The sequence below is a fragment of the Typha latifolia genome, chromosome 13 (assembly GCF_019914945.1).
Source record: "Typha latifolia isolate L0001 chromosome 13, TyphaL0001v2, whole genome shotgun sequence".
NCBI classification, from domain to species: domain Eukaryota; kingdom Viridiplantae; phylum Streptophyta; class Magnoliopsida; order Poales; family Typhaceae; genus Typha; species Typha latifolia.
In genome coordinates, this window is record NC_133098.1 from 7,107,698 (window position 1) to 7,123,986 (window position 16,289).

General features: G+C 40.1%; 1 protein-coding gene across 2 annotated transcripts in view; it reads right to left on the reverse strand.

Moving 5' to 3' along the window:
* Positions 1 to 16,289, reverse strand: part of LOC140800201 (RNA-binding protein L) — a 38,721-nt gene that overhangs the window by 4,378 nt on the left and 18,054 nt on the right. The window lies entirely within an intron of this gene.

The window sequence follows — 16,289 nt, forward strand, 5'->3', positions numbered from 1 at the left end:
TGAATGTACAAAAGTAGATAGTTATCCTTAGCAGCTTATTTACAGAATCTTATTCTTTTTTGGTGTAAAAATGCAGTCAACAAAGCGAGACATTTAATCTAGGAAACATAAACACCTTGACCAAAAGATATGCTTACCTATCTCATAGAAACCTATGAACATTAATATTATTTATGCAGAGAAGCAAGGTAAAATTTGATCCTAGAACTTCACAAAACATCACAATGAATAAATCAAATCTAAGTGAGGTAGAGACTGATGTTGTGCAAGTCTGCATCAAAGTTCTGTACTTAATACAAGTTATTATGATGGTAGAGATATATATGGTTATATACTAGATTTTGATGATTCCAAAACAAATATAATAGTGTTCCAGAACAAGTTTGATGCTACATTGTTAGTATCATCAACAGCAATACAATTGAGAACACTTGTTGTAGTAGAATTGAACAAATATGTGATTGTCCTATCTGATGACAGAATTATTTTCTATCAAACTCATGTTGATATGAGAACCAAAAAAGTTCTTCATTCATCTTATTCATGGATTGTCGTGCTGATTGGCAAGAGCCATTGAGATATTCATAAAATGTTGGCGACTCATCTCCTTTGTATTAATTATATTCATAATATTTTTATCTCATAAGTCAGCCCTCAAGCAAGAAGATCATGTCAGGCTCTATACTAAGTTTTATGTAGTCTTTTCTATTCAAAATCGTTTTAGTTTACCACAGTGGTCAAAGAACACATTTCTTCATCTTGTTTAGCATGTTCACAGAACTATGAGGAAAACTTCTTATACACTCCAGGCTCATCTAACGTTGTTAAACGAGTTATTCAAAAGCTCATAACTATTGATCAAGTGATCAAGGGCCACCATGAAGCCAAAGATTATAGAAAGTAAATGATGTACACCAACATATAGACAATCTCAAGGAAAGTCCAGATTCCTCTGAACATAGGGAAAGTAATTCAGCCATGGATGTCTAACCTATGTTTTAAATATTATTTTAGGCTAATTAGACTATTTTATTGATTTAGTTTTAGGTACTGAGCAGGCCTAGCCAATTATCAAATTTCGATTGGCTTATATGTCAGGCTAGTCCGCATCAATTTTGAATAAGTAATAGGAAAGGATTTGAGGTTGAAAGTTGAATGAGGGTAGGATTTCTAGGAATCTAAGTATTCAACTACTATTCACATAAGGAATAGTAGACCTAGGCACCTCCAGTGCTTGGGGAGCCTGGCCATTATTTTTCATTACTTCAGGGGACATTCATTATCTGAGGGCTTAGCCTAAGTGTTGGCCCCTAGGTGTTTGACTCAAAAAATTAATAAAGTAATCCTACGCATATCCTAACCAAAATAGGACTTAAGCATAGCCAATATAAGGAAGGAAGGGTTGGTTTGGATAGATAGAGAATCTGATTAAAAGGAAAGAGCCTTACCTTAAGATCCATGTCTTTCGAGGATATCAAATGCAGAATATCTTTTTGCACTTGGGTATTTCCCAGCCCAGTTTATGTCTCCCTTCTTCCTTTTTTTTCTCTTCTTTTCTTTTTGGGTAGAAAACTACCATCATGCTATCATTTCCCTCTTCTATTCTTTCTGATTAATATCTTTTTTTATCACAACCAACTCACTGGAATGAGCTTCACAGGAAGTATTATAATGCAGAATCTATTTTGGCCTGGACAAACAAATCCATCATTCCCATTATTAAAGCTTTCGCCATTTCACTAAAACTGGCATGTGAACTCCCTTACATGTGTGCCAAAGTTAAGAAGACTTGATCAAGAGATTGATAAAATTTCGAACTTCAGATTTTGAAGGGCTCCCTTACATGTGTGCCAAAGGGAACAATCTTATTAGAAAACAAATTAAAATTAGGATGAAGCTTACTAAGAACTTGAAAAAGAAAAATTGGTGCGGACACCAGTCCTAGATCATCGATCAGACACACGTACAGTCGCAGGCACAGCAGAGCAGCTGATGCAGACTTCACCTTTACATGTGTATTCATGCATGTGCAAGATGGCAGCCCACCTGGTGACACACTAGTTGGGTCATAGATCATGAGAAGACTTTTATGTTGAGAGCATTTTGGCCTTTTATGTTTTTTTAAAGCTAGGACAAAAGCCTTTATTAAGTCTATTGACGAGCATGTTTGAATTTTGGTTGTTAATGGTTATTCTCCTACTACTGAAAAATCTAGAGAAACTATTGTGCCAAAAGCTGTGAAAAAGTAGAATAAGATTGATCTCTGAGAACTTGGGATGGACTAATAAGGCCCTCAATGTTATTTTCAGCAGTGTCTCCTAAAATGAATTTCAAAGGATCTGTACTTGTGAAATTACAAAAAAAACATGAGATATAAAAGAAACTACTCGCGAAGGTATGCATTATGTTAAATATCTAAAATTCATAGATTGACTACTTTTCCTAAGAGTCAGGTAGGACTGTCACAATAAACAAGCAGCTTGGACATGGCCCAACTTAGGCTCGAGCTCAGCTCAACTTGAGCTGAGCTGAGCCAGAGCCTAAGTTGAGCCAAAAATAGAACTCGAAACTAATTTCAAGCCGAGCCTGAGTCAAAGCTGCCCCCCTTAAGCTCGGCTTGAAAGGCAAAAGTTAATATATTAAAATATACATAGTATATTTATAAGAATTAGATCTTTAATCCAATGGCTCATATCTCTCCGCAATATCCTAATATTATCATCACTAAATCCCACTCAAAACCCTGTCCTCATCTGATCCCTCAATCCCTCATCTCCTTAGCCTCCATCGGCCTCATCTCATCTCTCAACCCCTCATCTCCTTAGCCTCTATCGGCCTCCTCCACCTCCGACTTGCATCTCATACTTGCTAGTCACAAAGGACTCAACTTTCTTCACCAACACACCCAAGATTGCAGATCCCAACATCTCCTCAAAAGAAGCAGAGTGAACTCAATGTTTGAAGGAGAAAGACATAACAGAGTGCCTTCATCATTTGTGGCTTTTAATTTTTCTGTCATTCTCACAATAGCTTTCTATATCTTGTATGATTCACGGAACAGTTTGAAGATCTAATCAAGTTGAAGACCTTAGAGTTGAAGACCTTAGACATAATAGAGTGCCTTACATAAAGAATTGAAGATCTTGTATGTTCCACTCTAAGGTTTTTCATGTTCCACACTCTAATTAAGTTGAAGACCTTAGAGTGGAACATGAAAAAACACAAGAAGAGAAGAGAACCTTACATAAAGAATTGAAAGATTTCTAACTCTCTCAAATCTAAAAAATCTCTTTTGGACTTATAAAAGAAAAATTCTAAAGAGGAATTGGGTGAGAAACTGAGAATATTAAAGGTTCCGAATCTAAAGTAGAGTCTAACTTGCATTTTCAAGCATTCCATCTATTCTCACACAATTTAAACCACCTTCTTGGAGCTCAAAAGCAAAATCAAAATCCGAAACATCTCCACAGATTTGCCATCTACATTTGAGAGAACATGGTGATGTGTACCCCTACCATCTAACTTGCTGAATTTTATTTTTCAAATTGATTTGGCGTTTGATTTTATATTCATTTAAAGAAGAGAAATAGATTGGAAGTAAAGAAGTTGAATGACCTTATTTATGTACAATTTAATGTAAGAATGAAAGATCGAAAGATAGTAAAAGAGAAAATTCTAGTCCCTTCAAAAGAAAGAAATAATGCAAAGTAATAATTGCATAATAATCATCTAGAACAAGAGGTCTTTCTAGATGAAGAGTTAACTTGGGAGACGGTAACAGAAGTATTAGAAGCCGAAGTGTATTTAAGATCAATGATTAGCACTAGATCTACTCAAGCAACTACTAGTAGCAATCCTTCAAATTCTCTAGATGAGTAATTAATCGAGTTGGATAAAGAAACGGACGACGACAATGACGTTGAGCTAGAGCTTGATGATGTTTTGAATGATAATCAATTAGCAAACGAACCTCCTCTCTAGATTGTGAAGAAGATTTAAAAAATATTAGAAGAGGGCCTTTATTTTGTTATGGTTGTGAACTTGATAATTGATCATGTTATTTGTTAGTTTTGATATTTTTATTCATGTTATTTGTTATGGTTGTGAATTTGTTGCTAAAAACTTATGGTTGTGATAATTTTGAATCTTTGATTATGTATTTATGTTATTTGTTACGGACCTTATGGTTGTGAACTTGCTATTATGGTTGCGAATTGTGATTATGTTATTTAGTATTTTGGCGTAGTGCACTATTAAATTATTTATATATACTATATTAGTTACATATTAGCATACAATGTATATTATATATTTGTATCATATATGTTTACTTTTTATTTTTTATTATTTCATATTAAAAATGTTAGACAGTCTCGTCATCCATCTTGTCGTCCACCTTCCGTCTAGGCGCTAGGTGGTGGGGTGACTACCTGCCACCCACAGCCACCTTATAATACTCACCACTCGTGTCCACCTTACAATACATTGACCCCTACCCTTTTATTTGTCCATCGTGTGATTATCTATGAATAGGAAATCTTATGTTCCGATATGTCATTGATGCAAGATATAAAGTCATATGGGGCTAGATGTTTTGTTCCTCCCACTACATTTGACACATTCATAGAGTTAGATAGAGTGCATGTAGATGATAATTATGTCAGATTGAATCATATGATTGGGAAGAAACATAGGAAAGGTAGGAGCAGCATAAAGCATACAAAACCGGTCACTCGTTAGAATGTGAGAGGCTCAGAGCTACATACTAGAGAGATTCAAGCTACAATGATACAATCTCCCCTTTTTGATCAAGGCTCAATCTATTCCGATTTTCAGATCTGGAAGAGATCTGACATGAAACTTTGGAAATAGATCCCGAAAGATGTCATCGTTGGATCGACGTGAGATTTTAATATATTGTACCCCCCGGAAAAGAGCTTTCCAACAAATCAAGTTTCAGGCGAATTGGATATCGGGATCTCGAGATATCATCCGATTAGTGGGCAAACATCAGGGTGGCACGAGATCCGTAGATGGAGGCACGAGATCCTAGATGATGGTGGATAGTGGTGGACCGGCGTTAATAGGGTAGCACCAGTGAGTAAGTGGTGGTGGAAGGGTTATGGGTAATGGAAGGATTAGGGCAAGTGATGGATAGATTGAAAGAAGGGAGAGGAGAGAGCCGCCATTAAGGGACTAAGGTGATTGGCCGGTCGAGGGAGGTTAGAAGCAACGTCGCCGGGGAACGAGAGAACAGGAGAGAAGAAGACGAAGAAAGTAGGGCAAAAACTCAATTCATCAATAATCATTCTATGGTTGCCATCCACATCTTTAGAGGCTAACCAAACAATTTAAAATTGGCAATTATTAACCCTAAAACAGTAGATTTTTGCCGACCGCGTTCGAACGCGCCCATATCGCATTCGAACGCACATTTTACGTTCTCTGTATGTGCGAACGCGATGCAGGCGTTTGCAGGCGCGTTCGAACGTGGCGTTCGAACGTAGATTTTGCACTCTTTGGATGTGCGAACCTGATGCAGGCGTTCACAAGCGCGTTCAAACGCACTCCACCCGCGTCCAAACGCGAAATACAGAAAACTTATTTTTTAGGACTTAAACAGTAAAATAAGAAACAAAAACATCCCTAAAGTGTATCCATGCTCGAGATGACATCGGTAAAGTCCGAATCGTATCAATCCACCACGCTACTGCAACCTTGTCCTGAAGGTTTGAAATTAGGGAAGCAATCTCTGAACTCTGACTCAAGCTCCTCCATGATTTGATCTTCTGCATTGGTTCCCCACATATCTAAAAATAGAGGAAGGGTTGGTGCTGAAAAGGAGGCGAGCTCACTTGTGTCCAGTTGGCGCGAAAGGGCATCGATGCTCGGTTCTCGATCCCCATTTTGTAGACTAGTTCGTAGTCATACCCAAGGAGCTTCGTGACCCACCGTTGCTGTGCTGGGGTGTGCGCACGTTGCTCCATGAAGTAGGGTAAGCTACGCTAGACCGTGCGGATAGTAAATCGTTGACCAATCAAGTAGGGTCGCTATTTGGTGACGGCGTGTAGAATTGCTAGCATTTCGCACTCGTAGGTGGATAGCTATCGCCACCGGTTTTATAACAACCCAACCTTAAAAAAATAAAAAAATAATAATAATAAATAAATCAAATTAAATTAAATTTTGGGCACGTGGCCGGCCTTGTGCCCATGCAGCATCATGCTGCATGGGGGCATCATGCGTCACTTGCCCGGCCAGCTGGCCGCGGCGGGCCCCACCCTACCGCCACCACCGACTTCCCTCTCCCCACCGCCTCTCTTGCTCTCTTTTACTTCTCTCCACTCTATCCCTTTCGGTCTCTCTCTCTCACTCTCCTCTCTCTCTCTCAAACTCTCTTTCTCCTTCTCTCTAACTACTACCGTCACCGACCCGCTGGCCGGTGCTACCTCCCCTAGAACCGCCACCGGTGAGGTCTCTCACTTCCCCTCTTTTCTTTTCCCTCCCTCCCTCCCTCTCTCCTCTCTCTCTCTCTCTCTCTCTCTCTCTCTCTCTCGTGCGCGCGCGCTAATACCCGAGCTCGTGCTCATCGGAGCTGAGCCACCGGCCGCTGGCTGGCCAATAGCGACCGATGCCCTTTCCGTCAGCCCGGGTCCGCAACCCCCTCCATCCTCCCCTCCCTTCTTCTCCTCTTCTTCTTCTTCTTCTTTTTCTTCTTCTTCTTTCTCCTTTCTTTTTCTTCTTCTTCCTCAGCTTCTTCTCCTTCTCTTTCTGCACAGTGCTGGGCTCAGCACTGCACTGATGGCAGTGTCTTAATTAATTAATTATTTATTTATTTAGATTTATTGATGTTATTTATTTAGACTTTTCCTTCTTAATTAATGCAAATAGAATATTTAGACATTAATTATTTTAATAACAATATATATTCTTCAATATGTTTATTATTAATTATAATTTGTATAATTAATGATTAATTAGGTATAAATATAGGTAATACTTATATTTATTTATATCTCTATTAGATTAATATATAGATTTGTAAATTATAATTTATCAAATTTGTAGAATAAGATACATTTTAAGTAATTCTAATCAAGGTTCCCAGTATCGGGATCGGGATCGGTATCGGCTGTCCAGAAAAACGATACGTATCGGCCGTATCGGCCGTTCGTATCGGATCGGACTATTTTTTAATTATATAAAATTCTAAATATTATTTAAAAATGCAGAAAAATTTAGAAAAATGACAAAAAATAAGAAAACAAAAATTACTCACATATGAAGTCTAAAAACTTAAAAAAATGTATTAACTTACTCAAAATTTAAAACTTTGTTGAATACCGAAATGGTTCTCGTAAATTTCTATAGTCTTCATCATCATAATCACCATAAGTTTGTAAATATTGATGTCTCGGGACCCGATGCTCCAAAAAGTGATTCCATCATACTAGTCATATTGTATGGATCTTGTTGTGTGACTTGCGTTTGAGGAGGATAATAACCAAAGATTGGATCTTGTGCTGAGAATACGAGGATACGAGGACAATAACTAGCATATGGATCTTGTGATGGCTCCAAACAATAAATACTCGATGTACCATAATCATAGGAACCAAAATGCATCTCATGACGACGTCACTGATATGTATATATATCCTCAGTTTCTTTGTCTTCACTCCTTATGCCTCCTTGACTTTCCTCAACAAATTTAGATGGAACGATCTCACCACCATATGTATCATCAGGACTATGACTCGTACCAGCCTCTGCCCTCGTCGTGATCTCTCCCAATATTTCATCTAACCATGGGTTATCTCTCACATCTAATAACCTTGTCCTCCATTTCTCTCGATCCATGGAGTCAAGGGGGTCTTCTTCATCAAAAACATGATTTAAATCAATCGGTTGTTCATTTTCTGTCTTTTCTTCTTAAATTTCTCTCCCAATCTCATATTATAATGACAAATAACTAACTTATCCAATCTTTCCATTGTCAGTCGGTTGCGTGTTTTTGTGTGGATTAAGGAAAAAGTAGTCCAATTTCTTTCACACTGTGATGAAGACACAGTTTGACTTAAAATTTTCTTTGCTATTGGCGTCAAATTTGGTGCCTCCTTCCATCCATAAATAGACCACCATTCAAATTGGGTGTTATGAGATATAGGCTGAAGAACTTTAGCGTCTTGAATTGCCCACTCTCAATCTATATCTCTCCATCCGAAATCGAAATATATTATTAGCTTATTGATTATATTGAAAGTTAAAACTTGAAACAAATAATAATAAAATTATTTAATTGAATCATAACTCACTTCTTTATCGCACGATTTGTTTATGAATATCGGGCTCAAGCTTGCGATTACCTTTCTAACCCCCAACAAGACTTCACTATCATTATTGACATTTTTAGAGAATTGAAATCTTGGATTAAGAAAATACCCTGTAGAAATTTAAAATTTGTAAATTGTAAGCATTCAAATTTTTAAATATTCATAAATAAAAGTAAATTAAAACTTAGAACTTAAAAGCATACTTACCAGCAGCGTGTATATCTCTATGTAGTTGTTTGTTCCATTTAGAATCAATCATCTTCCACCACTTCCTATAACTTTGGCCCACATTTTTTTATTGATTCTTTAGCTATGTCCATTGCCTCATATAAGAAACCCATCTCGGACTTGTCATCACCGTCTACAAGTCTTAATACTTTGACAAGAGGCTCAAATCTTTGCGGTGGCAATTGTAATATTATTCCAAAATGTATTTCCAAGAGCCATATTTTTCAAAGTTTCACCTAAAGATTTATCTTTAGGTTTCATATTCTTAATTTTCATAGACCACTCCTGTGATGTAAACATCCGCATAATATCATCCTTGTAGCGCATGATGCTCTCCAAGGCTAAAAAGTGAGTGGCAAATCTAGTGACCTGGTCGATGATCTCCCTACCACCACCATCATCTCGCCCGAGTAAATTAAGAACCCACCCATGGTTATATATAAAATTTGTTAACCTCTGACCTTCACATATGACCATGTCAATTTCAGGCTCTTTTGTAATATCCTCTAACATCAGATCAATACAATGTGCAGCACATGGCGTCCAATATAAATGAGGTCTTTTAATCATCAGTAAATTTCCAGCAGCTTTATAATTTGCCCCATTATCAGTAACCACTTGGACTACTCTTTTTTCACCAATTTCTTGTACCACCTCATCCATCAACTGACAAATATAATCTGCATTTTTGAAATGAGCAATAGCATCCACAGACTTCAAAAATATTGTCCCCATGCCAGAGTACACTAAGAAATTAATTATATTTCTTCTGTTTTGTGTACTCCACCCATCACACATCAGTGTACAACCAAATTCATCCCAATACCGTTCATCTACCTCTGAGTCAAGATATTTAGTAGCAATATCATTTGAACTAGGAGGGGGAACACCAGGCCCTACTGATTGTATAGCATCCACCATAGTGTGATAGTAAGGGCTATCAGCTACATTGAAAGGAATATGATTGTAGAAGAAAAATTTAGAGATAGCTTTACCAATGTGTTTCTTTGCATTTTTAATTCCTTTGAGAGTCGTCTTGATTGAAGTCTCGTGTACGACCCCTTTTTTTGAAGATATGTATCCATTGGTCCAATATTTTCGAGACTCTGTAACACCAGGAGTCCTATGGGTAGAACTACTGCCCCCATATTCTCTCTCTCCTCGTATATTAACTGATCTAGATCTCTGAAAATTACCACCAGTGCTTCTTCTCATCTCTTCCTCTTCTCTATGCATATTTCTGCTCTCTTTCATTGCCCTCCTCATCTGTCTGTCCTCCTCATTCTCCTCACTTTGCTCACTGCTATCATCATCAATGTGTACAGGATTATGCATCAATTCTTCACGAATCATTGACTCTTTTTGTTGTGCAGATTGTTTATCCTTCTTTTTACCAATTAAATGAGCCAACATCTGCTTTCTAACTTCCAAAGACACTTGAGTGCAAGTGCTACATTTCCTTGTCTTCCCAAACCTAAATGTTCTTTCAAACGGTGACACCACCACTTCATTTCCTTTCCACACCATTGCATTTAACGCGTCTTTTATCTTGCCCAATAGTGCTTTGCAATGTTGCCACCCAATGCTCGGTATCATATGACTTCTCTTTCGGAGCCATTGATATTTTAGCTCGCAACTAAAAACATAAATAAAAATTAAAATAAAATATAGTCTCTACTTTACTATGGCGGCGAGAGAAGTCTCTCTTTGCGGCTCACAGACAGAAGATCTGCTGCAAAGAAGCATTGTTCTTTGCGAAGGCAATGCTTTCTTCTTCTTTGCGGCCCGATAGCTGCTGCGCAAAAGAGTGCGGCGGCGAGTTTGCGGCAGCTGCGGCGGCGGCACTCTGCGGGTGCGGCCAATGGAAAAAAAAAAAAACTGAAAAAAAAAACTTACCGAAGGTCGCGCCGGAGATCGAGGTCGTCGGATAACGTCGCCGGAGGTCGAGATCACCGGAGAGATGGAGATCTACTCACTATTCAGTCACCGGTGAGAAAGAGAGTAAGAGATCCGTGAGAAAGAGAGAAAGAAAGAAAAGAGAGAAAGAAAGAAAAGAGAGAAAGAAAGAAAAGAGAGAAAGAGAGGAAAGAGAGAGAGAAAAGGGAGAGAGAGGTGGGGGGGGTGGGGACATCAATTATTGATGTCCCCCGGGTCGGATCCGGGTCGGATCCGACCCGTTCCCACTCGTTTCGGTCAGGATCGACCGAAACGGCCGATCCGGCAAAACCGCGGTGGCGGTTTCGGTGGGATCGGAGATCGGCTAGGCCGATCCGTCCGTTTCGGCCGATCCCACTCGGGATCGGCCGAAACTGGGAACCTTGATTCTAATAGTTTATTGTACATTATTATTTTGTAACAAATAAAATACTATGCTTACGTATTTATTTATTTCTTATTTTATAAAATAATGACTACATAGTCCCTAATTAATCAAGATATAATTTAATTATAATTAGGTTTTTATCTATATTTATATTTTTATCTATAATTAAAAATCGAGCTAGTTATAAAGATAAGTAGAAATTCTAAAGCCTAATAAATCATCATATATTACATGAACAGATTTTAATTAGATGAATGGCTAACTTCGTGCTACTTAAATATTTTCAGATCCCGAACCCCTTATTTGAGGCCCCGTGGACCCTATTAGGATGAGTTGTCGCTTAGTTGCCGGATGTGACGAATACGTTAGTTGTGTCTTCTGATCAGATGTGAGTGGTCTTATCCCCTAGATGCCTTTCTCAAATTAGGATATATTATATATTATGTACATGCATATTTTGACCTCCAGCATAATTATATGACTTTATCTAGAGATGATTTTAGTCAAGCATATTTTATCATGCATTTGATTAGGTTGATCTGGGATATGAATACATTGGTGATATATAGAGATGATTAGAGATAATTCTAATGTTATGATTGTATACCGAGATGATCTCTAGCATGAGTGTGCGTGTGAGAGACTAGCGAGAGTATGCATATGTTAAATACATGGTTGGAGACTAAATTGCATCATTTTTCTCTTGATTCCTGTTCCACCTAAATTCTTATTATGCATTGATTTGCTATTGTACTAGATATATACATATGATTTGGCATTTAGAAGGAAAGCATGAAATGTGATTGATAGGATAGTTGATAGAAAATGTGAGGATACCCGAGTGGGCGCGAGGGTTAGGGCGTGACTGGAGATGATTGATCGCCCGACATAGTCACAATCCTATTGGCCTTACATCCGAGGTCATTAGTCTGTGTGCGCAGCAGACATTCAAACACATGCCGTTTGCCAGGGTATATGTGGCGAATTATTCTCACGAGGTTTCTATCAGCTTGGATGGTGCCCGATCTGGATAGATGTTGATACCCTTACGGGTGGCGGGATATGATTATATTTGAGATACTCTTGCGGGTGGCAGAGTATGCTCTGAGCCTTTAGACATGATGTTGAGACCGGGTACCAGGTGTTGATTGTGCATAGTGGTCTAGTATGATGATGACATATAGAGCGGACATTGATAACTGAGATGTTGAAAAATGCATATGATTTAATTATCATTTGATTATCGAGTAGTCAATATACATCATATATGGTTGCATTTGATATCATAGCATCGTCATGGTCGGCATGCATCATGTGTCATATTTGAGAAAGAGTTACGATAATAGTATGACAGAGATTTGTTTATTCATTGTCGAGGATTATACAATTTATCGGTTATGACATGTTATCTACTTTTCATTTATGTATTATTGAGAATACATTCATATATTCATTCATGACATAATGCTCTTTCTGATTCATATTATTCAGTATATGATTTACTCTCTGTTTGACATCACTGATTTGAGGTAAGGTCTATTCACTGAGCCTTTTGCTTATGACTCTCTTTATTTCTTTTCTAACCCCCTCAGATATGTGGTATGTGATAACGACTTGAGATATCTTGAGAAGATATTTTAGAGCGATAGATAATAGTTTATATAGAAATTGAGTTGTACCAGTATTTGATATTTGTACTTTTTTGTATTAGACGATAATTTGTATAATACAAGTCAAATCATAGTGTACTCTTGTATTAGTTGTTTTAGTTATATTTTGATGGTTTGTTGTGGCCTGTGTGGGTCCTACCAAATTATGTAGTGATCTAATATATATTATTGTGAATTTGGATATTCTTATGTTAACAGGTTTATTTGGTTAATAATATGATTTATTTGGTAATAGATTATGTGATCGTGGATAGGTTAGCAGGTTTTATTTGATGATGTTATGATTATATGTGCACAGGAGTATCTGTGCGTGATGGGCCCCGCCCGACCTATCGCGTGCGCCGCGGGTGCAGTGTGGGCGCGTGGGCGTGCACGTGCCTATGCCGGGCGGGGGCGTTACAGGTTTGATAATGCCTTGTTCATATATGCCACGGACCTACCCTCTTGCATCAAAACTGCTCCAATGTCCTCACCCGAAGTGTCGCATTCCACCACAAAGGGCTTGCTGAAATCTGGTAGTTTTAGAACCGGTGCGGTAGACATGGTTATCTTCAATGCTTCGAAGGCCTCCGTCACCTTGGCCATCCATTGAAACCCTCCTTTTCTGAGTAAGGAGGTCAGCGGAGCAGCAATCTTGCCGTAGTTGGCAACGAATCGCCGGTAGTACCCCGTAAACCCAAGAGATCCCCTCAATTCTCGCTGATTAGTGGGAATCGACCGGTCCACCATATTCTTGATCTTGCTCGGATCGGCTTCTACTCCTCTCGCTAAGATTATATGTTCCAAGTACTCCATTTGTGGCTCTCCCCAAAGGCACTGACTCATTTTGACTTTTAACTGGTTTTGTCGCAAGATATTCAACACCTCACGCACATGCCGCAAGTGCTCACTCCAATTCCTTCTATACACTAGAATATCGTCAAAGAAGACAAGCACTTACTGACGCAAGAGCGGGCGAAAAAGGTCATTCATCAGCCCTTAGAAGGTAGCCAATGCATTGGTAAGCCCAAATGGCATGACTCGAAACTCATAGTGGCCATCGTGAGTTCGAAATGTCGTTTTGTGCACATCTTCCGGGACGACGCGGATTTGATGATACCCCACTCTTAAGTCAAGTTTGCTAAAGTAAGCCGACCCTGTAAGTTCATCCAGCAACTTCTCGATCATCGGTATTGGATACCGGTCTTTGACGGTGATCGCATTCAAGGCTCAGTAGTCGACGTAAAATCGCCAACTCCTATCTTTCTTCCTAACCAACAGCACTGGCGATGAGTAGGCACTTCTACTCAGTTGAATAATCCCTTGCCCTAGCATCTCCACCACCAATTTGTTGATCTCTTCCTTCTGGACATGCGAGTACCGATAGAGTCGAACATTTGCTGGTTCAGCCCCTGGAATGATCTGGATGCGATGGTCGTGCCGACGAGTCGGCAGCAGTTCTCGGGGTTCCTCGAAGAGATCCTCGAATTCCTGCAGCAGCTCTTGCATGTCAACGACTATTTCCCTTGGTAGTGGATGTTCTAGTTCAGCAACAGCCATTTGCAATAGTAAAGCTCGATCCCCTGCACAAGGAAGTCCCAAAAGTGGTTGCAACGTCGACCCTTACCACGGTTGGTTTCCATCCAGCAGCACTCTTCGACCATTCCTCCAAAATGTAAGTGTGAGGTTTGAAAAATCAAATGTTACAAGCCCCAAGCTTTAAAGCCATTGGGTCCCCAAGACAATGTCGGCACCTCGCAAGACCAACGGATAAAGATCTAATATGAACCTTGCACTTTCAATTCCACACCTCCACAAATAAAATCTGCCCGCAATGTGATGCCATCTCCAATTGTCACATCGAACCTTTCCGTGTCGATCAAGATTCTCACTGTGGTTTTCTTAACTACACCGTTCACCCACAAAGTCTTTGGCGCGATTGTCCCTGAATATACGTGGAGGAAGATTTCGACTATCATGTCCTCCACGAGTTGCTCCTTAGCTACTCCTCCTTAATGTCCAGCCACACCTTCATTTTCAGTTGCAAACTCATCCTCCACATCCTCCAATCTATCTATTAGCATCACCGATCCTATCGGTTTAGCGCAGCGATGTCCGAGTACAAATTTCTCATCACAACGAAAGCATAGGCTTTTGGTTCTTCGTTCCTCCACTTGAGCAGGTGTGAATGCTCGTCCTAGACCTCTAGGTGCGTACTTCACATCTTGGGATGGCTTCAGGGGTGCTCGAGGAGGCACATTGCAGCAGCGGTTCTTAGTGCGTCGGTAACATTTCTTGCCGCTATGGTTGGTTGAGCTTGATTGCGGCTTCCTTAGCTCGTCCAGTTCTGTTTCAGATGTCACTTCATGGCTCGATGTTTATCTTCCATGAGCACCGCATCTTCGAAGGCCTCCTTTAAGGTTCTAGGCCTTAAAGCCCTCACGTCGGCTTGTATGTCCCCCGCAGCCCCAGAGATAAAGATGCTACGAAGTTGCTGATCCATCCATGGGGGTTGGCATCGGCTACTTATCCTCTTAATTTCTTCTTGGTATGCCCCAACCTTAGTCTTTTGCACCGTCTTTGAGAGGAGAGCATCAAAGTCTTCATTACCCAACACTCCAAATCGCCGCATGATATAGGCGCAAAAGTCAGCCCAAGTTTCGATAGCCTCATTGGCATTGGCTGCTCAAAACCAATGAAGCGCCGCATCTTCAAGGTGAAAGCTCGCAAACGTCACCTTATATTCTTCCGCCGTACCCTGGTATGCGAAGAATTGCTCCGCCCTATACAACCAATCGATCGGATCACCACCTTTGAACTTTGGGAATTCGAGACGCACGATTTGCCCACGGATGCCGTTGTCTCGATCCGAATCATATCCAAGTCCTTGTCTAACCAAAGGAGGATGCACCATGAATGGTTAATGATCCCTCCTTCGATTTTGATTAACTCGCCGCTGTTCCGGTTCGTATTGCCCAGCCCACGGATCTAGATCTCCAAGGTGATCTCCATAGTGGTTCACTCGTCGGATGGGTTCACCTACAACTAGGTCTGGTGAAACCATCCTTGCTTGTCTCTGCCCATAGGGTGGTGGCAGTAGCGGCTCTTATGGTTACAAATTCTGAATCGGTGGCGGCGGGATCATGGGAGTGGACTCACGTCGTGGGGTTGATGGTACATTCCCGTTCGCCATGGCTTCCCTTGTCGCCCGTAATTCCTGCATCATTTCTATCATCAACTAGTTGTTGATGGCCATTTGTTCGAAAAGAGACCCCAACACGGCTTGAACACTAGGCTCTTCCGTATTCCGATTTGGTCGGGCAGTTCTGCGGGTGGAAGTCCCCGCAACCGTTTCTCCTTCCTCTATTGGGAGAATCTCTTCTTCCTCATCTCGCCGTGCAGCCATGGTTCTGGTTGTCGTCATAGGAAGCGTGTGTTCGAGGAACGGTGACTCTGAAACCAACTTGATACGATCTCCCCTTTTTGACCAAGGCTCAATCTATTCCGATTTTCAGATTTAGATAGGATCTGACACGGTACTTTAGAAATAGATCCTGAAAGATGTCGTCGTCGGATCGATGTGAGATTTTGATATGTTGTAGCCCCGGAAAAGAGCTTTCCAATAAATCAAGTTTTAGGCGAATCGGATGTCGAGATCTCGAGATATTGTCCAATTAGTGGACGAATGTCGGGTAGTCTATCTTAGGATCTGTGGATGGAGGCACAAGATCCTAGATGATGGTGGATGGTGGTGGA